Source organism: Helicoverpa zea, chromosome 18 (assembly GCF_022581195.2).
Source record: "Helicoverpa zea isolate HzStark_Cry1AcR chromosome 18, ilHelZeax1.1, whole genome shotgun sequence".
NCBI lineage: Eukaryota > Metazoa > Arthropoda > Insecta > Lepidoptera > Noctuidae > Helicoverpa > Helicoverpa zea.
This window is the reverse complement of record NC_061469.1, coordinates 9,731,965-9,757,777: the sequence shown is the minus strand read 5'-3', so window position 1 is coordinate 9,757,777 and position 25,813 is coordinate 9,731,965. Positions and strand designations below refer to the sequence as shown.

Sequence of the window (25,813 nt, the reverse complement as noted above, 5' to 3'; positions counted from 1 at the left end):
TTCAAGAGCACACGGCAAACTTTTAGACAGCCGATAGTATTTTTGGGCTCATAAATCAGCATGAAGATGATAGTACGCCCATTACAAAGACCTGGTATTTAGCCGGTATCAGACCAACTGAGAACTTTGACTGGGGAATCAAGACCAAAAAGCTAGCTATTGGACAAAGGTTTAGCATGACGATCAGCCTCTTGGGCACGCTCCCAGTCGACAGCGATGGGGACGATTTTTTTTGACACTTTTTATTTTTAGTTTTTTATTAGCATAATATGTAAAAGTTTCTTTGTTCTGTAAATATCTATGTAAATAAATAAATAGTTTTTTGCCAACGATCGGGTCAACTATCGGCCGACTGTTTAGTCGCCAATGTGCGGGAGCGCTAACTCATTGTTGAATCAGAGGTATTAATAACCACTTGAGTTGCGAAAGGAATTTCACACCATTTTCATTACCTACGTGACTAGTTTTTTTTCGTGGTTTTTTACTTATTTAATAAAATTTTATTGCCTTATTTATATCTAAAGTTTACAAGCCGGAGCTAGTAAATACGAATTTATAAAGCAATTTTTTATAAATAAAACTTGTAAATGGACCTCATTCGTGAAGTAAAATTAACGGACATAAAAAAACTAGGAAAGGTTCTTAAATTAAAGTAATGATAAAAAGTTTCATGAAAAACGGTAGTACGTACTTTGAAAATACTTTAAATCACTTTCAGACCTCATTTCTCCTTGAATTCAATTTAACAAAATCGCTGAAGCAGAAAGCTACTTTTTTAGTTTTTAGATTAGAAAGGATTATTGCTCTAAAAATATTAAAAAAAAAGTTTGTTGAAAGCCTTGCCGCTTAATAACCAGTAACTGGCCAGAACTTAATTACTTATAAAAAATATGGTGGTTCCTTTTTAATGGCGATGGCGTTCAATGTGAATAAAACAAATTAATTCTTGCTTTCTTACTAATAATATAAGCGCAAAAGTTGTTATGTCAGTGTGAATGTTTGTTGCTCTTTCTTTTCTTTGTTGTGTTTATAGGTAAATCGTAATAATATTTAGGCTACTTTAGTAGTTACCTCAGGAGGCGGGTGGAACCGCTGGCGGAAGCTAAAGAATAATTCAGTTATTGAAAAGTGAAATCTTTTCAGAGTTACACAGAAATTAAAAGTATTTTAACTCTTTCAATGTTAAAGTAGGAATTTAAAATAAATATGAAACAATGTCAGATTAGATGCCTAAAAAAATAACAGAAACACTATTTCAACAAAACACTGTTTGTAATCTCGAAGAATCTTGGCATGTATTTTCTTGGAAGTTCATACATCAAGTTTTTCACATTATGCTGAGCTTGGCAAAGTTCTCGGCGCATAAATTTTATTTCCTACCGTCTTTAATGTGCCGAGGAAATATAGTATGATTTAGAATAATGTAGTGACAATAAAACTTTGTTTTGATTCACTTATAATAATAGATTTTTCAAGGTTTTATGTATTAAGAAAAGTCACCTAGAGGTGTTTTGCCGGGGAAATCAGACAGGCAGTCGCTCCTTGTAAAACACTGATACACAGCTGCATGTGGTTAGACTGAAAGCCGACCCCAACGTAGTTGAGAAAAGTTACGTACAATGTTATATGAAAAGTAGGTACTTGGCTTTAATGATGGAGATAATTGGAATAGTTGTTATTGCATTTATAAGGTATCCGATCGGTATTCGATCGAGTAAAAAGTTTGATGCACGATGCCTTTCAAAATAAACTCTGAACCAAGACCAACTATGTCCCAAGCGAGGCAGCAAGGCCAAGGCCTACCGGGGCTGTGGGATTGTTCGAAAGAGTTACCGCGGCCCTGGTACATAAAAGGCTTACGATGGAACACGACGGTTTTTAGTCAGTACAAGTCTGACACTTCCTCACCGCCGCTGCTTCCTCAGCGCAGCGGGAGCTCATTTGATGATTTTTGGCGTCGTTAAACAAAAGAAAGCTAACTATCGGTCGACAATTAAAACTGCAGTGTACAGAGGCTCATGATTTAAACGTCCTTCGTTATATAAAAACTCTTTATTAACACTTCAATTATTACACGAACAACTAAAACAGAAAGTTCCATTAAGAAAACATTAGCTTGCATGCAAGTTATCATCCGTATCATTGCAGTGCAATCTGCATGCGAATTTAATTGCTTTTCTTTTGCATAAATAAAAGCAAAAACGGTCATTATTCAACGTTGTATTAATACTAAAACTTCGCCTTTTTTCATTATAACATAACATTAATAAAAGCTTAATATACTGTCATTCTCAACTTAATGAAATGGGATGTTAACAAAAATAACTTATTTCGTTGTATAAGGCATTTTTCCTCAGTCAACTTTCGCCTATTTCTGACTCTCTCTCGCTCAGTGCCTTCTTTTATTTTAACCAATTTATAGAAATCGACTTGGAACTATTATTTGGAGCTTAAATATGACGCATGATCAAATTATTAAAAACATATAATTACCGAATTCACTTCAAATGGGAGAAAAAAGAGAGATTCCGTACGAATACAGCAGCCAATAAAATTGATTCAATTTTGAACATGGAACTCACACGTGAAATTTTAATTGAACATCATTGCACAGTAAATGTACGGACCGACACTTAGTTGACATTTCATTACGCGTCCCATTCGCATAGCACCCATGAAAGTGATGAAAATGGTTGACTAAGCTTTATACGTTGTGACGTCAAAGACTTTGTCGTCACTTTATTGCCTTCACTTGGTACACGAGTACAAACAGTCTTAGAAGCCTAGTAGTTAAAGGACGAGCTTTTAAATACGAGTGCGTAGGTTCGAATATAGGTCAGGCAAGTACCACAGTATCTTTTCTGGATTATTTTATTATAACTTTTGAGTATATTTTGAAAACTAATGACTGTGTAAATTAGAAGGACAATATCTTGAGGAAGTCAGAAATTGTCAATACGCCTTGAGGAAGCATGGTAATTTATCCTCATTTCTTCTCTGTATGAGAAGCGGTCTCTACCCTGCACAGATATAGTTAAAGAATCTGATGGATGAATACTTTGATTGCTACACGAATACCCTATATAATGTCGGGACAATATATATATATATAATATAATATAATGTCGGGACACCTTTTCACATACGGTCGGTTAGCCCCATGGTAAGTTATTAATTAACTTGTGTTATGGGTGCTAACACAACTGATAGACTACATATAGCTACATATATACATATTTATAAATACATATTATAACACCCAGACCACGGCCAACAAGCATGCTCATCACACAAATGTCGACCGAACCGGGAATCGAACCCGGGACCTCAGGTCCGGCAGTCCGGCATGGTGACCATTGCGCCATCGAGGTCGTCAAAACAAACCCTATGTGTAGGTATGTACTACCAATAATATATCCTAGGTATGTGTAACCAATTCAACTGTGTGTTTGCACCTTTAATGAACTTGTCGGATTTCAACGTCAAAGCGTTAGTTCAATAGACATCAAGCTATAGATGCTAGATTGCTGTAAGGCAGTGTGACACAGAAATGGTAACACAAAGAAAGCTTTTTAGAGTTTTAGTTACTATAGTATCTACCAAAAGAATTATATGAGGTAACTTTTACTTTTTGTGTGCTAAGGCTGATTGCAAGAATTAAAATATGCTATCGTCTAGAAATGTTAAAAAAATAATCTGTGCTTGTAGTAAATTATTGATAAAGTGGTTTAAAAAAAAAGATTGGACATAGATTAAAACACAGCTTTTTTGGCTAGCCAAGTCGTACACACTTCATAGGTGAAGTTATTCACTCATAAATTCGAGAGAACGGAACTGTATACTATTCACCAATATTTATTTAAACTTTATGCAACAAAAATATTACATAGGCGGACTTAATGCCATAGGCATTCTTTCCAGTCAACCTTAGGGTGATGCAGAGAAAAACATGGTAGGTGCATTAGAAAATAAAACGAAAACATAATGATGAATAAAACACTAAATACTAATTAAATACAACAATATTAATACAAATAACAATAAATACATACATACATACATATATACATATAATATACCAATAAATTATTGTGATGATAATATCTCAATAACAATTTCACTAATTATTTTTAAAACCTACATAACGTTGCAAGTAAATTAACTACATTCAGAAATACCTTCAATATTTCTTAATAAACATCGCCTGAATCCGCAGTCCTCGAGCTCAATCAAATCAAACCGATTTATTCAATCAGGGTTAACTCGATATTCGCGGAGGACTAACTATTAACCTCACTTGTATAATTAATTAAAGACTGTTCAATGCAGGAGTGCATTTGCATAATTAGTAGGTATAATTACCCTTGTAGGGTTTTAACGCTTATTGCAAGGGGGAGGGGTGTGATATATTGCCGTATACTTGACGTTTTGGGACATGGGAAGTGTTGAAATTACGTTGGTTGGTACATTTGGTAATGTCATCCACCGAGCCTTTTTCCCAACTATGTTGGGGTCGGCTTCCAGTCTAACCGGATTCAGCTGAGTACCAGTTCTTTACAAGAAGCGACTGCCTATCTGACCCCCTCAACCCAGTTACCCGGGCAACCCAATACCCCTTGGTTAGACTGATGTCAGATTTACTGGCTTCTGACTACCCGCAACGACTGTCAAGGATGTTGAATGACAGTCGGGACGTACAGTTTAACGTGCCATCCGAAACACAGTCATTGGTGTCTAAGATTACTTAAAAAGTATATACAAACTTAGAAAAGTTGCATTGGTACTTGCCTGACCTGGAATCGAACCCGCGCCCTCATACTCGAGAGGTTGGTTCTTTGTCCACTAGGCCACCACGACTTTTGCTAACAATGAAAATTATATACGGAGAACCAGTTTTACGTGAAGTCTCGTTCCTATAAAATAATAACCTCTCATTTCTTTGAAAGATAATTCCATAGAAGAGATAATCCGCAGCTTTATTCCAGTAGAAAATTCTAAAAAGAATTTTTGATTTCTGAATAAAAAGTGGAAATGAGAATTATTTTTTTTCCGCGAATTCTTTTTACCTAACTCTACAAATTAATATTAATATAATTTATATTCTTGAGGTAGTATATAAAGTATGAGTTATCTAAGGATAGATGGAACAACTAGTATAAATACTTATCAATTCGGTCATAATTTCATTAAGCAATTTCGTATCGAGATGATTTTATCAGACCCGAAGTTATTTCTCAATAAAATTGATCTAAACAAACAAACCATTTTCCTATTTACAGTAATATTATGAAGTAGCATAGGGCAGAGGTGTAACGTTGCACAATTCAATATAGAATTCAATCTGCTGCAATTTGTGGAACGCTTTCTCAATGGTAGAAGCATATTATCTGAAATACCTCTATAGAGAGAAACTACATTGAGCAAAGGTCTTGGTGCAAAATTAGAGATGCCTGGCCACTATTATACTACATAATTGTGGGTACATAGACTTACTCAAAGGATGGTCGCTTGTGCAATAATCTCTGTAGGCAGATGTCGTCGTGTTTCGGTGTGTCGAATGTGAGCAATCTGGATGCAAACGTGAAGAGGCGAGCGCGACGGGGAAACATGATGTTAACTCAATTTGGGATTTTTTTTAATTGTGTCGTTTTCATTCGGAAGGAGCAATTCATATTCGATTTCTTTTGAAGTTCTATTGGGAACGTATACGTGAAGTGGTGCGGTATAGCGTGATGCAGCGTACATTCGCCCACGTAGGACGCACTCTTAGAGTGAAACCTCTGAAATGCATTTTTGCTCTTCAAATTATTTTATTGCGTTACAAAGCACATCTTATATCATATATGAAAGTTACGTCCTTTACGCTTACCTACAAGGCTTTCACTCTAAGGCGTCGAAGTAAAAACAAAGCACCACTGCGTAGGCAATACAAATTGCTTCAAGCTCTCTAACATTACTCTGGTACATATTGCAAACGCCTCGTCGTGGTATAAGATGCCATTATGGCAATATTAGTCACTCGAGAAGCAATTACTACACTAACATAGTACAAGTACATACTCACGTACTCTGTTATAAATGTCTGAATATGGAACTTTATTTAACAATTAACAAATATACACATACATTAACACCTAAATAATCTGAATATTCGTTAAGAACTATTTTGTTGGAGAGGTCATGATACGTAACATCCAAACGGGTTGATAGATTACAGGGTTAAGCAACGCTTGGCGTTGTTGTCGGTCCGTGGATGGGTGACCGTTTTCTTAGCGAGTACTTCCAATAGTAGTTTCATTCAGCTATAGAGTGTTTCTAAGTAGACATAAGTTAGGTTAGGTTATTTTCATTCTAGTTATATTTTTCAGAAATGCAAAACAAAAAAGTTTTACTTTTATAGTATACAGCTTATATACTTAAAGCGGATTTTCAGTAAAATATATTTTATGTATTTGTGTACTCGTTCACTTTTGCTAAATGTCCAATATACATAATTTATGTACATAGTTTTGCCATTTCATGATTCGCCGAATACTGCAGTGCATGATCAAAATTCCACAAAATATGAAATAATTCAATAAATATGTACAAATTGGTAAAGTAGACATATTATTTGCGAATTTTGCGATTCTGTTAAAATTTTCGGAATTATTTTTTTATATTTCACGTTGCAACACATTTTTTGGTGAGCAAATTGGACAAAAAATCATTATTGAAAAGTACGACGGAGAGAGAGAAAGGTAAAGGAGACGGTTTTTATCTATAAATTGCAATGGAACCATCTTACAGCAACCTTTGGAGACAAATGAACCTCGGTGAAGAGCCTAAAGTTCGTGGGTCCATAACAAATCCATGTCGTGAAAGTATATCTAAATAATAGAGAAAAATATACACACCTATGAGACGGTGAAATATAGAAAGTTTATGATATTACTACAAGCACACCACAAAATTGATGGCAACTGAGAAGAAGACCAAGAAAACATTGGAGAGAGATATAAGCTTCCTTACACAATGGCCTCAACAAAGCTAAGGCCAACAGAAATAAATGGAAGGTTAGGGAGGCCTTTTCTCAGCATTGGAACAGTATACTCCGAATAAAAGAACAAAAATAAATACCCAAACATAACCTACTTACGAGTACCAGATCTTCTCAATCTAATTCTGTCGTTAAAAATAACAATATACTCGTCAAAGACTACAATAGTTCAGAAGGGTCAATCCATGTCGAATGCCGGATGCTACACAAAGACATGTATGGAAGTCGACCTTTATTATCTCATTGTTGAAGCAACAAAAGAATAACAGACAAGATAAACGGGAACAGAGGGGATTGATTGAACTCATTGCTTGAAGAAATAGGTAATAGAGTATTTTACTGTGTTATTTGGCCGAATGATAAGTTTTCTGTGGACAAAATTGGTGGCCTTTTTGTAGATATAAAGTAGGTATAGTTATCGGCACGAATCTTGAGCCTTGACCTTCACCTGCGCAGAAGTAATTTATTGGGTCCCTTTTGTGGTATGAAGTGAGGTGCGGGGGTGGGCTAAAGCGGTGATTGGCCCGCAGTGCATCGCGTCATAGCCGTCACTCGGGATTGGCTCTTTGCTAATAAATCACTTCTGCGCAGATGTAGGTCAGAGCTCAAGATTCGTGCCGATGACTATACCCGCTCATTGCAGCCGATAATTTTTTTGGGCTCACAATCACTACGAAGATGAATGGACGCACATAACAACGATCAGGTATATGGCCGGTATCAGACCGGCTAAAATATATAATTGAGTTTATGACTATATTTAAAAAAAATTGCCAACAACCGGGCCAGCTGTCGGCCGAGTGATACAACACAATAAAATTGTAAAGCTAATATTAGTTCGGTTTAATCAGCCAAATCGCGAACTTTCATAATTACAACTGGTCAATATTATATTTAGACATCTGGCGAATACACATACTTAATAAGAATTGCAAATCTGTAATTATTTAATACGGAAAATGTGTTGGCAAGCATAGATGAATGAAGGTAATTAATATTTGGCGTAAACTGGATTTGGCTGAAACTTCACACACAACATATGAACGTTGAGGTCGGGTGATTAGCTTCATTAACTAACATTTAACAGCCAGAACCCGTCAAACTGGGTCTAAAGTGACCTTCAAAGAACCCAACCAATGCGTATTGTGTTGTCAGACTTTCGGGCAACAAAACAAATGACAGTCAGGACCCACCATTTAACTCGCCTTCTGATACATGGAGGACTTTCTTATGACATATTATGGTAAACATCCAGAGCCCGACCGCGTCAAGCATTGCTTTGATCGGACAACCCGTCCGGACGTTAGTTAGCCTCAAGCCTCTACTGAATACGTCATGTTCATGAAATTCAAATTACTCGTTCACACATTCATATAGGTATTAGGTAACATGAAATCTAGGCAATAACATAACACGCCGAGGCAGTATATTTTAGTTGATTAATGTCTTACAAAACCGGAGGCTATATATTATCAACTGTGTACAATACGAATACTGAATCGTAGTTGTGTCTGCGGTTGTTTAGGACTATATTTTGAAATAACATTACCTACATATTATATTCGTGATACTATTTATTGTCCCCAAAGGGCATGACATAGGCCTTGTTTTAAGCATGATAAGACAAACACTATATGCCGTAAGGTTAGCACTTAACTAAAAATAAACAATCTTGTTATATCGGGTGTGTCGTACCTAATCACATTAAAGGCTCGAGCAGACCGGACGCGTATGCGTAACCACGCGCGTAGTCACGCGCGTGGTTACGCATACGCATCCGGTCTGCTCGAGCCTTTAATCCTATCACATATACTTTATGATATTCTATGGCGAATTGTAAAAAAATAACCTAATCCATTCAGTGGTTTAGCCACAGGAGTCATTTTTTGTTTTCATAATTTAACATCATGTGAAAAAGCAGAGATAAGAGTATCTAATGTTTTGACCAGTTGACAGCTGTCAGTTTTCAAGGGAGAATTTCCGTGCTTGATTCCCGAAATGGACTAAAGGTGTATATTCTGTAGCCGTTTCTTCTAAGCAGTGAGTTTTCTACCTTTAGTACCAGGTAGGTATCAGGTAGTTAAGCTTACTTACCAACCGGGCACAAATCCAGACTCCGGATTGAGCAATTTTATTCAACACGAAAGAACTCAATAAAACTTTCCCAATTTGGGACTGCTATTCAAAATTCATGTTTTGGCACAAAACCAACGACACCAATTTTGTGAAAGAAACATTGTAAAGGTCAATCATTAAAATAAATAACCTATTATTTGTGTATCGTCAGCATTTATAATAGGAGTGATAACAGGGTAAAAAATAGTTATTCCAATTAGTCCGTCTTTTAGATTACAATTTGCCATGCCTTATAATAAATTAGCTGTCCCCAAGGTTTTATTCACTTCCCTGGGAAACGACTTCACAATCCAGGACAAAAATAAGTCTATGTCCTTTCTCAGGCGCTCTACTATTTCTGTGCCAAATTTCATTTATACACTTGTACTACACTTGTAGTTGTAGCGTGACAACCGGACAAACATACAGACACAATACATGATCACTATACCAATCCACAAATTAAGAGATCGACAGAAAGCAAACATTTAATCCTAGCTATTCCCTTATCGAATAAAGAAGGAGACCGTACTTGGTAATTGACACCCTTTCATAAATGCTATTAAGTCCACTGCCTCTAACCCAATATCAGGAATTTGTTGACCTCTATCAAGGGGAAACCATCTCTTTGTGTGACTTGAATTAGCCAATTTTATTTGTTATGTGGTGTCGGGTGTACTAGGTATATTCTTTTAGTTAATATGTTCTCCGAGAGGAGAAATATGAAGAAAAAAATGCAAATCAAAGTTAGGCTGAAAATCAGCACATTTTGAAAGTCAACAATAATACACAAAGACGAGCCTAAAAACTTTTGACGAGGGCTTTCTTGGTAATGAAACATCTCAGCAACACATGTCTATCGGTTTTGGTCTGAAGAAACACGTGAAGAGATTTGCTATTGCTAATAATAGAGAGTATAAGCGTAAGCTAAAAAGCTGAATTATATTGGTTTATTTATAAACTTTTATAAATCACTTCTAAATAGTCTAGATTCTAGATTGAGAATGTGAACGAAAAAAACATTATCACACTTGAAATCATAATATATGAGGTTTTAATGTTATATCAAACTTGACAATAAAATCTGATAAGGAGAAAAGTACTGAAAATGTCTAAAAATATTTCGAAAGAAAGTCGAACTTATTTAGATAATTGAAGTTTAGAATTCCGATATAGGGGCTGTCAAAGAATGCGCTCAGAGTATTCCCAAAAATGTTGCTGATAATAAAATATCTAACCTCAAGAATTTTGCTCCAATAATTTATTGTTGTCTAGGCATTAAAGTTGGCATTCCTTACTTAGGCTACGTTCCCACTTTACACCAAAAAAATGTACCGTGCGTTTTTACTAGTACAATATTTGCTCAAAACTGAGAGAAAAAAACTCTTGCGCGGTACCTATTGGCATCTTGTGTAATGTTGCTAGTAGTCAATAATTTGCCGTCGCTCGAATGTACCGTACAACACGAGCATTGTCGCTCGGAAAATCCGCTTGTGTGAAAGCGCTGCATTTGTCCACCACTTTTTAACTAAGATAAAAGTAGACGAATGAACTCGGAATAGTGTATTTAATGTCACCATAGCAGACATAGACGACAATGAAAGTCGTTAATGAAATAACAATATAGTGTAAACCTAGCTTTAGATATTTATCGATCAGTATTGACCTGTTGCCATGTCAAGCAAGTAGAAGCAATTTCGTGAGGGCAATTATTTTTGGTCGTACCCTCACTTCAATAACGTCATATTTATCGATATTGCCATGTCGCGGTTTTCGGTGTTGCCAAGACCAGGCTGTTGCTTGCTAGAAAATTCTTGATATTTTTTATTTAGTTAGGTTACAATCTTTTCTAGTTTTTGATGACGTATTTTTTTTATTTTATGTTGTTGTATTGACGTATTTTATGTTCGATGTTAGATATTTACGTGTGAGATATTAGGTTTATTATTTTCTTCTTTTCAAAAAGTTTCTTCGTACATTTTTTGTGACTGATGTTGACGTGTGTTTGGAAGGTATTTTAGTTGATTTTCAAAAATGAAATAATATGGGGTGTATTGGGCGCACGCCTATATAATGGACCTTTGTTCCTTTTAATAACATACATATTTGCTATATTATTAGTATATTCCTTTAGTAGCAGCCAAAGTATCAAGATTTTTAGTCCCTCTAAGAGATCTTTCCGTTATTTTCTTTGATGTTATATCATTCAGGCATCACACACCTGTTCTTAATTCACTTTACGCAGGTCCCCTAATTACTTTGAAATTTCACGCCAGCAACATAACTGACACTTTGATGAGCCCTTAATAATTTAATTAAATGGATCTTGCGAGTTGTGAGCTAATTTTGTTGGTATGTAATCCGATATTACACGTGTCCCGCTTAGACATATTAGTTTACACGTAATTAAGTAATTACACCAACATTTTCATGTATAAAGGAGTTTTAGAGTAGCCGCACACTGCAAACTTTAAGTCGGCCGACGGTTTTTTCGGGCTCATAAATAAGAATGGAAATGAATGGTAGTAGCTATGAGTACGCACATAATAACGATCAGGTATTTGTTCGGTATCAGACCGAATAAGAACTTTTGAATTTTATATAAAAAAATATCGATTTTTTTTAAATATTTTTTCCAACCATCGGTCAACTGTCGGCCGACTATATCGTCTTCAGAGTGAGGATACTCTTAACATAACCTATATGTTGTACAGTTGAGAGCAATTAATTTGTGGCAGTTTTAAAAGGGCTGTTTATCTTTCAGATAAGGATATTAGGATGTTTCCGTTTGCTGGGTTTCGGTTTCAATATAACTTGATGCTGAAAATTATGTTCTACGTGTATAACGTGCATGAAATTGTAGACAACATTACACCTACTCATATTAACAAATTATGTTAGTACTGAATCAGAATTATCAAGAGATGATACATAAAATTCTATTAGGTTGCCGTATGTTCAGGCTTTTAGTTTTTAACATTGTATGCTATTTTGTGTATTAGGTATATACTTATAGATTCCCCAAAAGTTGTTAGTGACAGTGAAATCAATAGATTTTGTTGGTCTCCGGAACTGTCATTAGAAGCCGATCCTAATGATTTTGTTGATATAGGTATTTAGGTATGTATAAGCAAAACATTATACAATTTCTGTTTGTGAAACAACACTATCAGATTAATAAATAATTAAATAGAAAAGAAAAATGATATTTTTAAATTCGCGTTTCCTCACGTTTTAATCAAGTATCATTTATATGAATTTCCGATTTTTTATCAGTTTTCTAACTGGATTCCTTTGACTTTGATTGTACCTATATTTTACTATGTAGATTAACTTACTGAGTAAATAGTGCTCGAACCTAATAAGCAGTAGGTACATGCTGATAGAGTAATATACTCAATGGTAGTAGGTCAATCTGATTGGCTGATTCGCAGAAATTCAGCCGAGGCGAGTAAAGTATCGGAAAGTTAATTTCAAATCTCTGTGGAGCTGTTAGGTTAGTAGTTTTTGATTTGAAATCGAAACTAAGTAGATAGGTTCAACAACTTCGTTTAGATCTAGACACACGGCAGTGTGTCCGCCAAGTTCGAGCAAAAAAAAGCGACACACCGGCGGCCGTGGGTTATATTACACGAACCATTTCGGGCCAAATTTAGTTTTACTGGAGGAATATTACCTACCTAACTTTTTCTACAATAAAAATAGGTTTCTATCTATTCACAAAATTAAAGTTTCGACTTACTTAAATTGGCCTGTCAAGTTGTTTTATTCTTCTAAATATCCAGATGTTTCTGAAAAAAGGAAAAAAAATAAGATTAGATAAAATAATTCTTGTTTATTGTGAATAAGATCGGATGATAGAATCCTTGTGATTATAATCTAAAACCTAATATCTATAAAGAGCCCACGCTCATTGCAGTCTCAACTGTGGGCAGGTAATTGGTCCGACAGTTTATTTTGAACGTACCGCGAATCCAATCAAACTTTTCAGGCGGTCTGATACCGGCCCACTCTTATAAAATAAACTGATGTAAATGTCATGGGCACTTACTTATTTCTAGCATTGTTTCCTTACTCGTTGGTAGAGACTGGATCTTGTGACACACCGAATCTTGGTGCTAGATCCAGTGTTACATAATTGTGTATTTATTCAATACTTCTTGCATATAATGTACAATGGTGGACTTCAAGCCTTAGGCGTTCTTTACCAGTCTACCTTTGGGTGGTGGAGATGTGCAAATAAATTAAAAATACCTTCATATATTACAATACAAAACACAGTACATACACACATAAATTAATATAAATAATATGTACATACGTGTGTACCCAATGAAAACATATGATTTGGCTTCAATAAAGACTTTAAAGACCAAAGCTAAAACTTTTCTCTCGGTTAGACTCAGTAGACATCTTTACCCCACGCGACCTTTACAAATGGGGCTTTACTAATCTCGGAACCTAATGTTTATATAATGTTCTCTAGTGACAGAACAGAACTGTTACCTATATACGACTCGTTCATCATGAACGACTGAAGAAACATTAGATTGATAGTTTTGCTTACAAAGGTTTATTCACCTTTATAAAAATCTTGATTTCCCTTGCGTCTTGGTTGCTTTCCTCAGTTATTTTAAGCAGCACTACGCTCACCTTTTACATAAAAATTAGATACTTGCTTAATACTATCATTAGAAAACTTCTTCCATAATTTTCTAGACTACCAAAAACTAGTCTATCTATTTCTTAAAGTTACTAAACTAATCAACAAGGTATGTTATATATGAGAGGAAGGGCCGGGGCTGCGGAATTGTTCGCGACCCTGGTACATTAGGCTTCAGAAGAAACATGGTGGGTTTTAGTCAGTAAGAGTCTAACACTTCTTTATTAAATAATTTCAAACAAAAGAGGGACACATAACAACCACACTCACTTTCGCAATTGGTTTTAATCAGAAGGTAAAAGACTTATTTTAGGATTTCACGAATTGGCCACGTTGACAGGAAAACTAATAGCACTAAACCTATTTTAGTACCAGTGCCTTTGTCTAATAAATATTTATTCAGTTATTCAATTGTGGAGATAAGATAGAAGCCACTTGAATGATTACGCTGGAGTGTTTGCACACTGGATATGAATTGGGATAGTTTTTTCGCATTATGCGGACACACTCGGTTTGAGTGGTTTAATGTGAATCAAGTATTCACTTAGGATTATGTGTTTTACTGTGTGCGTGGAACCATTTGTTTAATAGTATGTAATGATAAGCTCTTACAGGTATATACAGCATATTTTGTACAAATATCTACACTTGGATACAGACTAGAGGTAAGCACGAGGCATTTTTTGCCTTACTTTAAATTGTTCTATAAGATCTAAGTATACTTCTATACTATAATTATATTTTAAAGCGAAAAAAAATAGATTTTTGTTACATGACTGTTTGTAGTGGATAAACTCAAAAACTACTGGACCGTTTTTTTCTCCATTGGAAAGCCACATTATCTGCAAGTAACATAGGCTATAATTTATCCCAGTACCGGCAGTAGTTCCCAAGACGACGCGGGTGAAACGGCGGGAAAATGGCTAGTTAAATATATTTTACATTACTATATACTTGTTAAAGAAATAGGTTCTGTATTGGAGATGATGTGTTAAAAAATTCTTATCCCTATCTCTCAAAAATACACCTCAATACTTAGAATTGATTTGCTCCGTGATTTTTCCAGAAGAAATATTTTTGGAGCGTGTTACGGGCCTAAGCTGCGTGGAATGTTGGCAAAACAAAACTAAGGTAAGGTTCAAAGTAACCTAGATTTGATCCTAGAGTCTGAAAAAAACACGTATTCGTACTTCGAGCCGTGACAAAAAAGTCGCAGAAATAAGTCTGTAATTTTTCGTACACTTGGGAGCAGAGAATTGGGGTCACAGATAAAGATAATATTTTTAAAATTATGAATGTTTAAGCTTATGTCATCATTTCTGGTTTTCTTAATGATGTTGACTGACAAATTTTTTGTATGTATGTATTATTTACTTAGATATCTAGTTCGGGACACATAAAAAGCCGAAAAAAATAGTTGGTCTTGTCAAATAATTTTATTTAATGTATAGAATTTTTTTTTTATGTAGGTACTTTAGCTGAAAAAAAAAACGTTTTCGTTACTTGGCCCGTTCTTCTTGCCAGCAATATTATTTTCACTCTTTATTTCTTGCCCTTTGGTCTAAGCACATACTGCAGACTAAAAAGTCGGGCGACTTTTGGCCCCACGGATGTTTGTTCTTTAGAAACTCGTGAAAGTTAATGTCGGTATCAGATACCGGACAAATACCTGATCGTTGTTACGTGTGCGCTTTCAGTCGTCTTAATACTGATTTACGAGCCCAAACCAACTATCGGTCGACTAAAAGTTTAGAGTGTGCGCATACTCTTAAGGTAGTACGCCAAATGGTAGAAACTTAATACAGAATTTCACGCTCACTTCCCACGTAAGGTCAGATTAACAACGAATTTCAGTTCTCAGTCTAAGTATTAGAGAAACCTTTCGTTTAAGTATCATTTCAAGTTAGAAGTACACTTTGCGCTCAACAGCCTGGGAAATTATTACGCTTAGAAAATGGGTAGGCACATAATTACGTTAGCCATGGTTCGAAATGAGACCTTTTTTATTTTAGAACTCTACTTGTTGTAATTCGTTCAGGATTTGAGTACCATTTTTTTTTATTGTTTAATGATCGTGAAAGATAGTGTTGTCTTTAACCGACAATGTTCTTATTAACAGTAGGTACCTTGTGTTGATGCTTACTCGATTTTTATATATGTATTTACCTAGATAGCAGCCTCAAAACATCTGTACTAATCTTATAAAGGGTAAGTATTTACTTGTTTGCTTGAACGTTATAATCAAGCAAGGAATGATAAGATGTCCTAGTTTTTCTTTTATCTAGATGTGCGAAGTAGTTCTCTCGGGACACGGTCGAACTGCCGGCAGAAGCTAGAATGAAATGTACACCTAAATATAGGTAGCAAAGTAAAATTTACATAATTAAAATATTCTTCCTAGACTTAGTAATGGTGTCTTAACGATGACACCTAAGCCATAGAAATCTGTTTCCTTAAGGCTGTTACTAATGACAAACCACTATCCTTCCGATTAGCAACAATAGTAGCTAATGAAGGAGTAATAATCCCCCTTTGAACGTTAATAATCGCTATTATTGTAGCTATCATAAATGTCAATAGCGACATATACATGTACATTGATTTTCTCGGTAAATAGGAAGCTGATTTTAGTGTTTTACATTTAGATAGCTAAACACGAGCAAAACTATCAAGGGGTCGAGTAATGTAAGGCAGTCTCTTCATGTAAAAAACTAGTACTCAGCTGCCCCTGGTTACACTTCAAGCCCCCCAAAATAAAGTTCTGAATAACAAATATTTTTTTTACGATAGTAAGTACCTTAAAATTCCGTCCATTATTGCAGTAAATACTACCGTATTTGTAATAAATAATTGGTGATAAATAGTTATTTACTCACTGCCGTAACAAATGACAGTCAAAATGATCCTGTCAGCATTTGGCACTTCTGTACCTCACATGACATGTGATTGACCTCACGTAAATTAATGTTCAACGACCTCTTAAGGCGACGAATTGGTCAACAATAATTCCATAACCGGCACGCGCATCTAAGGCGCCAAAAGGGGTCGGAGCGTCTGAGCAGGGCGAGGATAACAATACGCGCGCTAGCTTATAACTAAAAGTCGTAAGCGACAAAATGGTTTTGTAATTTTATTATTTAGAAATGATAATTTGATAAAAATTCCTTCTACAATTTTAAAGAGTGTGTATATACTCAACTACTAAAAAAGTTAAGAGGCTTAAATCGGTCCCGTTTGCCTATAATATGTGAATCTCTTTTAAAAAGAGGTATGTTTGATATATTTTTCTCTGTTATAAAAGTTACCTAATCATGTTTCTACGTCTAACAAAATAAGGTTTATATCATGAACTTTCACGTAACCAAGTTGTATTTTGATCCGTTTTGTATTTACTGAGAAAAATTGAGATCCTTGGCGCCAAAAATTCCAATTCGTCCTCTTAAAAGCTCTGAAAACCACAACAAAGCCAAACCAACCACAGGGTAAGTGCGGATCGCTTTAAAATTTACGATTTCTTCCCGCATTTGGTACAAAATAACCTTTTTGAAAGTACCACATTTGGTTAGAAACGTAAAATGTTAATCGTGTTAAACAGCCGTTTGACACGTGTTTAACTGAAATTCTGCACAAAGTTTTATTGAACATGTTTGTGTTTAATGTATGTTTAACTTTTTCGTTATAACACCTTTTGGTGGTTTTACCCTTTCAGCTTACTGACAAAAATGTTACGTAGTAAGTATGAGTGTTTATCATCTGCTTCTTTTTTATTTTAATACAATTTTTCATTTTATCCAATTAATTTATGTTGTTTTTTGCGGGTGAATAATTATGTTTGAGTTCTTGTAACTTTTCTTTAAAATCTATTCTTCTCCGGAAAAGAGTAACAAAAATCCACACATACGCATTTTAAGGATTAAAATCTTTTAACCTGAATAATGAACACAGGTAACTTGTTACGTGTAACGCGATACTCCCTAGCTAGAGGGACGGAATGAACTTGTTCTCAGTATTTCAACCTTCTCACTATCTATATCTTCCTACTGTAGGCAAAGGTCTTCAAATGACAAGCACACAAGGCTTAAGGTGCTCTCTGAAGTACACAAGGTTTTAAGTGTCAAAGGAATAGTAACACAGTTCACTGACCTACCGTACAACAATGTGAACTGTAGACCAAGTGAGTTATAAAATATTAGCAGAAAAATTGGTTCTTTTTTATATTAAATAAAAAACGGACATTCCAATTTATTTATTCTTTCTCACTTTAACATTTTACTAGAATTCAAAAATAAATGTCTTTCGTTAATCAGTTTGGATGGAACAACAAAGGTTTTGACTTTATAAGGGACCTATGATATTTGGGGTACTCATTGTGTTAACTGAACTTGATAATGAGGGTCGCATTAATTCAGATTTCGAGAACATACAAAGAGTTTTCTCTTTAATTATCCTTTCCAGATTTGGATTAAATAACTGATTTGTTTATTTTAATTTTGGTAAATTAAATATGAAGGCGTAAAGAAGAATATAACCATGCGAAATTAAGTTTCAGATAGCAAAAGCGCTTGTCTTTTTTTTTTTTTTTTAGCGACGTAAAATCATCAAATGACCCCTCTCTCTGACTAAAATCGACGTGTTCCGTCATAGGCCTTTTATGTACCAGGGCCGCGGTATCTCTTTCGAACAACCCGCAGCCCCCCCTGCTGGGCCCCGCTGGGGTTGCTGACATCTCTTTGAGGAGCGCGTGGAACAACGCGCGCCGTCGACACGGGTCTGTCGTCTAGAAAGACAGAGGGACGATGAGCCACCCGAACTCACCGCCCACAGACCCACGCCTACGGTGGCCGGGAGTCATCTCGCGACACCCGGCGCCCATGGTGTCTACCTGGTCCAGCGCGGCGACCGGGATGAGAGGTGCGAACTCTCTGGCGTTCCGCCTCCTCCTTCTCGAGCATGACCGCTTCGCAGAAGGAGGCGACGGCATCCCATTCCCTCTCGCCCCGGACCATGGCCTGAACCAGGGCCGGACGCGAGAGGTCGCCGCCGCCCAAAGCCTCGACGAGGACCCGGCGGTGCCCTTCCCATGCGGGGCACACCTGGACTGTGTGGTCCACCGTGTCCTCGGGGCTGTCCGCATAATGGTGACACCCGGGCGCCTCCTCACGACCGATGCGGTGCAGGTACCTCCCGAAACAACCGTGTCCGGTGAGGACCTGCGTCATGCGGTACGTGAGGGCGCCGTGACTCCTCCCGAGCCACTCCTCAAAGAGGGGACTTACCGCCACGATGGTGGCGTGCCCTGAAAAGCGCTTGTCTTAAACATAATAGAACCTTATATTACAAAGTATTACTTATTCGGTATTCTTCGACCGTTAATTTGACTAAAAATTAAAAAAAAATCAATATAGGTACCTATCGACTGGCCGCTCGTCTTACTTTCGAAACGGGATTTATTTATTTCTAAATTTAAACCTACATAACAAAAATTAAAATAAAAAGAGGCATAAAAATTACGTATCGGTAAAATTATCCGCATCGCTGTCAGCGGGGATCGTGGCCAAAAAAAAATGCCAAAATGCCTGGGGACTTCACTGCCCAAGTACACAACTTAATTAAATCAGTGGTACATAATAATATGTATCTGTATGTACATTTATAACGAAACAGACCAGTATGGTTCACAAAATCTGCATTTCAGAACATGCATTCACTTTATTGGGTACAAGTCACAGCTGGTTCAATATTGCAATCTGTCGCGCAACGTTTGATGAATTTGCTGGATATCTATAACCTATCTATAGTTACATTGATATGCAGTTAGAGATTGAGTTTTGACATTAGTTCTCTATTATGATTATTTCCTTCAATTTGTAATCTCAGAACAACGGATACATACGCTTAAGTACTATGGGTCTGACTGACCGTGAACATTTAGTAAAGGTATCCCGACATTTTTGTAAATGTTTTTCTTCGAAGACATTAATAAACAATTTTAAACAAATGAATACTGGCAGAACAATGATTTAAATATGGGAGTGAAATAAAAGTATGTAGTTAACTTTGGGCTAATTCGATTGAGAGTTCTCGATCTACGAATAGCAACTGAAAGAAAAGTTAAAAGTTTGAGAAGCATTTTTTAACAATAATCCCTAGGCGCAATCCCTAGCTGGATACCTTTTTATCTACGTTGCTGTATTTTCTTAGGTGTTAACCTCATACATTTAAATAACTTCCACATTATACAGCCTGTAGTACTATTTACATGAGAAACGACCCAACTAATGCTTCTCGTTCAACCTTGAGATATGTAGGGAAATGTACATACTCTCTAACTTACAGATAATTTTGACACATAAGTTCATTAGTTCGTGGTGAAAGTACTTTTGTACGTACTCGCACTACTTTGATATTATTAACTTGTTCTAGAAGTAGCTACAACTAGACTAGAAAGGACAAGAAACTGCACAGTTACTTTACACTACACTAATAGAATAAATAGGAACTCTTTCTTTATTTGTTTGTTTGTACCCCAAGCGTTCCTAAACTGCTACACCGATTTGAAAAACTCTTTCACTGTTGGGATGCTAGACTATCCCTGAGTAACATAGGCTATATTAGATCCAGTCATGGGTAGTAGTTTCCACTGGAAATGAGCGAAACCGCAGGAATATAGATAATACGGCATCATCATCATCATCATTTCAGCCATAGGACGTCCACTGCTGAACATAGGCCTCCCCCTTTGATCTCCACAGATACCTGTTGGAAGCGACCTGCATCCAGCGTCTTCCGGCGACCTTTATAAGGTCGTCTGTCCACCTCGTTGGTGGACGTCCTACGCTGCGCTTGCTAGTCCGTGGTCTCCACTCCAGCACTTTTCGGCCCCATCTGCCATCTGCTCAATACGGCATAATAAAGAGGAAAAATACCAGTTCATATGTAATCTCAGCCAAAAATTCCACTAATAGGACACATTATCTCTGAGTGCTGTATGCATTTTCATCCACAATATCAAACAGGCAAAAATGTCTGTTAGCAACTGAAAAATGTTATTTTTGCATCGTTGAGAAATTTTTGTAAATGTTTTTCATATTTTGCAGAAAAAACTTAACTATGACGGTACAGGTCATATTCCTATAATAACAATGGGCGGTTTCATCTACAAAAGAGGTTTATTTTGCCAATTTATATATATTTTAAAGCGAACTATCTATTTCTCCTTCATATTTTTATGGGCAGTGATTTAAAGAGGCAGTTAAAAATTGTAGTTTTGCTAAGTTGAAAATTATAGGTAAATAGCACGTTTAATAACTAGTTCAGCAGTTAGAACTAGGTAGTAAAGTATACAAAATTCTATCTTTACTATAACTTTATTCTCTTTCATCGAAATCGTACTTTAATATGAGAATCATCAAACCCCACAAAAACAAACTTTTATCTTGAAAACCGTCTGTCGATGACGTAGTTAGGTACACTACCCAAATCAAACAGCTTTTGTGAAAACTGGCCTAGTTTTCGACTAGACTTATCAATGTCAAATTAAGGCCACAATTTAGAACCCAGATTGGTTTCAGTACCTAATCCTATTTTAGGTAGCCGATATTTTATCTTTACCTTAAATTTTACTTATGTAATAGATTTGTGTATAATTTGTGATTATAAAATTTGATCTGTAACTTTTAACTTTAATTCAATTCAATTCAATATTTTATTGCACTCCATAAGTTTCATGAAGGTGTTACATAGGTTGTTTGGCACATTATGGACCCCGTACGGCACGACAACGTTTACTGTATGTAAAGGCTGCACTATGGAATATTAGTGTTTAAAAGTTTATTTATTAGTGTATGCTTATTGGTTGACCTTAAATTAAAAACAATTATAAAAAGAGGCGGTTCAAAGTCAAAGTCATTTTTTTATACAAAAAGCCTATAGGTGACAGCTCTTTCGAAACGTCAATCTAATCGTACGGTTCCCACGAGTGGGTTTTATGATTCACATAAATACATACCACCGAAATAACTATATTTCCCTGAAGTGAACCAGAATTGGACAGTCCAAAATGGTAGGCGCCATTATGCCCTATTCACAGTTTCCATGTAATATTTGGCGAGTCTGTAGCCTCAAATATAGGCTGTAGTTGAATTCTGGGAGAGGCCTATGTTCAGCAGTGGACGTCCTATGGCTGAGATGATGAGTGGAATTCTGAGAATATTGCTATCGTTCCTACATTTGCCTAAGGAATGTTTTATTCTCACAAAAGAAGGTGGGCCATGTGTGCGTAAATGCTCATTGTCTTTGTATGACTCGGTGATTTGACCACTAACTGAGCACTCCTGAACCTAGGCATCAAAAGTCAGTTGCATATACTACACATAAGTATGACTTACCTACCAGTTTTCGTGAAATAGCACATCTTTAGTCTAGTGGTCTTCGTAATTAACCAAAAATGAAGTTATTTTGATATGAATATGATGTGAAGATTGAGACAGAAATAAAATCTAAAATTTTTGATAAACCTATGATTTTAATTTTCCGCATCAGAAAAACTATGTTACACCAAGTTACGGCACAAAAATACTTTGTTCTAAAATGGTACAATTATTTGCTAAAGTTTAGCTTAAAGCAGGTACGAGCGTTCAATTGTTTTCAAAGGAATTTATGTGAAAGGATATAATAATATGGAGATCGTCCAAAAAGCAAGGTTTAGAAAATAATACTACAATTGTCCTGGTAGCATTGAGTTTGTACAAATGTACAACTATATGTGTCTAATACATTTTCCTGAACGAAATCCCATTTCAACAGTAGCACGAAAATCTTTCCACTGCCGAAGTGACCTTTGGAATTCTCTCAGTTATCATGAGAGCAAATAATAATTACTTCTTGGCAAGCCGTTTGAGCATGCATAGTTAGTGCATAACTATGCTAAGAGCGCTTCCACACTATCCAATTTTATCGCGCGTATACTCGTCACATTCCGAGTGGAAAATGTCTCTCACGCGGCTCCAAGTGTATCTTTTGTTTCGGTAGTTGTCAATTGTTTTCCGTCGCTCGCGTTCGAACAGAGCGTTGTCGCTCGGAATTACTGCTAGTGTGAAAGCACTGTGACATGTTACATCAACGAACTTTTGCTGCAATGGATATCCTTTAGCTGAAATGATGATAGGCAGAAAGAAACTGACACTCACTATAAAAAAGACAAGGGAATCATCATGTATAAAGTTCTACATATGTACAATATTGAACTAAAAAAGAACACCTATCGTGCAGTAATAATTTTTTTAACCGACTTAAAAAAGAGGTTCTCTAGCCGCCAGTTTTTGTTTTTATTGACATTTAGACTACACCAGGAAACTAAAACTAATCAAAACAAAGGACAATGCCGGATTTTGTATGGACCCTGTCCCCACCCACCAACAGACTTGAAACTAGTGTCATCGGAAGCGCATCCTTCGATAGATCATGATTATCAAAACGATTTACTCCAAATGTATGGGGTTTTGGAAATACACGACATTTTAATATCGTTAATAATCAATAAACGTCAAGTTTGTTAACCAATTACTCGGAGTTGCGTGGACCGATTTTGATTATTTTTGTTTTAATGCAAAGAAGGTGTCTCAACGTTAGTCCGATATAATTTTCATCGGGATCTTTTTAGCAACTTTTGAGTTATCACCGGTTAGAATGATAATTGGTTTAATGATTTTGTATGGACCTTCACTGACTCCAACAGAGTTGAACCTAGTGTCATCAGAAGCGCCTTATCCGATAGATATTTTTTTACTGTGACGACGTACTCTAAATGTTTGGGGTTTAATGAATTATTTTTTATTTTTAAATTATTCAAATCTCATTTTTTTTTATATGAACGTTTACTAGTCATTGGATACATGAAGTGGGCTGCCGTTGTAAGACGACTAAAAAGTCACGGTGTATACCTACTAACCTAACCTAAAGTTACGTTAATTGTGGATACTAAAATGTCGAATATTTCCAAACCCCCATACATTTGGCGTAAATCGTTATGATAGTCATGATCTATCAAAGGAAGCGCTTCCGATGACACTAGTTTCAAGTCTGTTGGTGGTGGTGAAGGTGTCCTCACGACATCCTACATTGCCTCTTCAAACCGATTATTTTAACTGATGATAACTCAAGAACTGCTTAAAAGATCTTGATGAAAATTAAATCGGACTAGCTTTGAGATAGTTTCTCTATATACAAAAAATAGATTGCAAAATCGGTCCACGCAATTCCGAGTAATAGGTTAACAAACTTGAAGTTAATTGATTATTAAGGATACTAAATTGTCTTATAGTTCCTAAACCCCACACTTTTGGAATATGTCTCCATAATAAGAAATTATCTATCAAATGAGGCGCATCCAATGACACTTAGTTGAACTCTGTTGGAGGTGGTTAAGGTGTCCTTACGAAGTACTACACTGTCTCTTCAAACCGATTATTTTAACCGATGATAACTAAAAAACTGCTTAAAAGATCTTGATGAAAATTACATTAGACTAACTTTGAGATAGATTCTTCAAAATAAAAATAAAAACATCAAAATCGGTCCACCCAACTCTGAGTAATTGGTTAACAAACTTGAAGTTAATTGATTATTAAGGATACTAAATTGTCTTATAGTTCCTAAACCCCATACTTTTGGAATGTGTCTCCATAATAAGAAATGATCTATTAAATGAGGCGCATCCAATGACACTACTTTCAAGTCTGTTGGTGGGTGGGGACGTTTTTAGGCATTGTCCTTTATAAAGGTTAATGGAGACGCGAGAGTTACACTTTCAGGCTCAATTAAACTCTAGAAATGAACTACTGAACTCGGGAATCAAACGGAATATGAGAAAGTTGTTGCTAGTAATAACCTCACTTTTTTTGATAGAGACAGGCAACAATTAGTTGCAGAAAAATCTCAAAATGTTGTCTCTCCGTAATGAGATTAGAGGGACATGGGATAAAGAGAAAAGTAAATGGTAAACCATTAATTTCGGTCGTTTGCACCATTCTTGACCTCGTCATATCTTTAGACTATCTGTTTGCTATGCCAGGTAAATACACCTTTGGGACTTGTCGAGAAAATAATCCTGGACATGGTATTAGGTATATAGTTTTTAGCCAAAGTCAACACTAAATACCTAAGTTAATTATGATCAAACCGTGTCTAAATGAGACAGTAGTGTAATCACACTACTGTGAATTATTCGCAATATGCCTTACAAGTTGCGTGTTGATTTCCGTTAGCACGTGTGATTTGTATACATTGATAATCTGTAATGGACCCCAAAACTGTTTGCTTCGAGCCGGTCAATAAGATATTTAATGTCAATTCATTATTCTAGCGTGATATAACGCTAACTTGGACAATTCAATAACAATTATTCTAGGTGTTCGTTACGAAATCTTAACAAATCGTCATTTGTTTTTCATACAATTTAAGTTTTGCCACTGAGGAAGGAAATAGGAGATGCAATAACGAAGGTAGTTCAGGCGCCTTCTTGTAGGTCAAGTCACGTACCACAGGCGTGATTATTTACTAGAGCTATCGAGACGTTCGGGTTTCTAGTCAAATCGAAACCAGACTGTCAAAGATTAGTCCTGATTGATTGGAGATTTTATATTGAAAATAATGGGCGGATTGAAAAGATGGCGAGTAAGGGCGGAGCTGGTAACGTTCCTCGTCCCCCGAACACATTTTGGCGTGCTTCTTTCTTAAGAGAATTTGCGTTATGACATCTCCGCTAGCTCTTTTTTCTCCATGATCCACCGCATGACTTTACAAACCTAGCAAGCTTACTTAACTTAACCTAGTTTTTATTCCACTATTAATTAATGTACGGTTTGTCATTAATTCGTCACTGCCACGCTTATACACAGTAACATGAACTCTGATCGTTAATTGTGGTGACACGCCTATGTTAGGGAACACATAATGGCATATCATGATTACGGCAAAGTTAATACTATCATTAATAT

At 36.0% G+C, this 25,813-nt stretch overlaps 1 protein-coding gene across 2 annotated transcripts in view; it reads right to left on the bottom strand.

The window, feature by feature from the left end:
- LOC124638846 (neuropeptide CCHamide-1 receptor-like) overlaps positions 1–25,813 on the bottom strand; it is a 162,787-nt gene that overhangs the window by 115,535 nt on the left and 21,439 nt on the right. For both annotated transcript variants that reach the window (XM_047175968.1, XM_047175969.1), the window contains exon 2: positions 12,897–12,945. The gene's annotated coding sequence lies outside the window, so the exon portion shown is untranslated. The remainder of the gene's footprint in view (positions 1–12,896; positions 12,946–25,813) is intronic.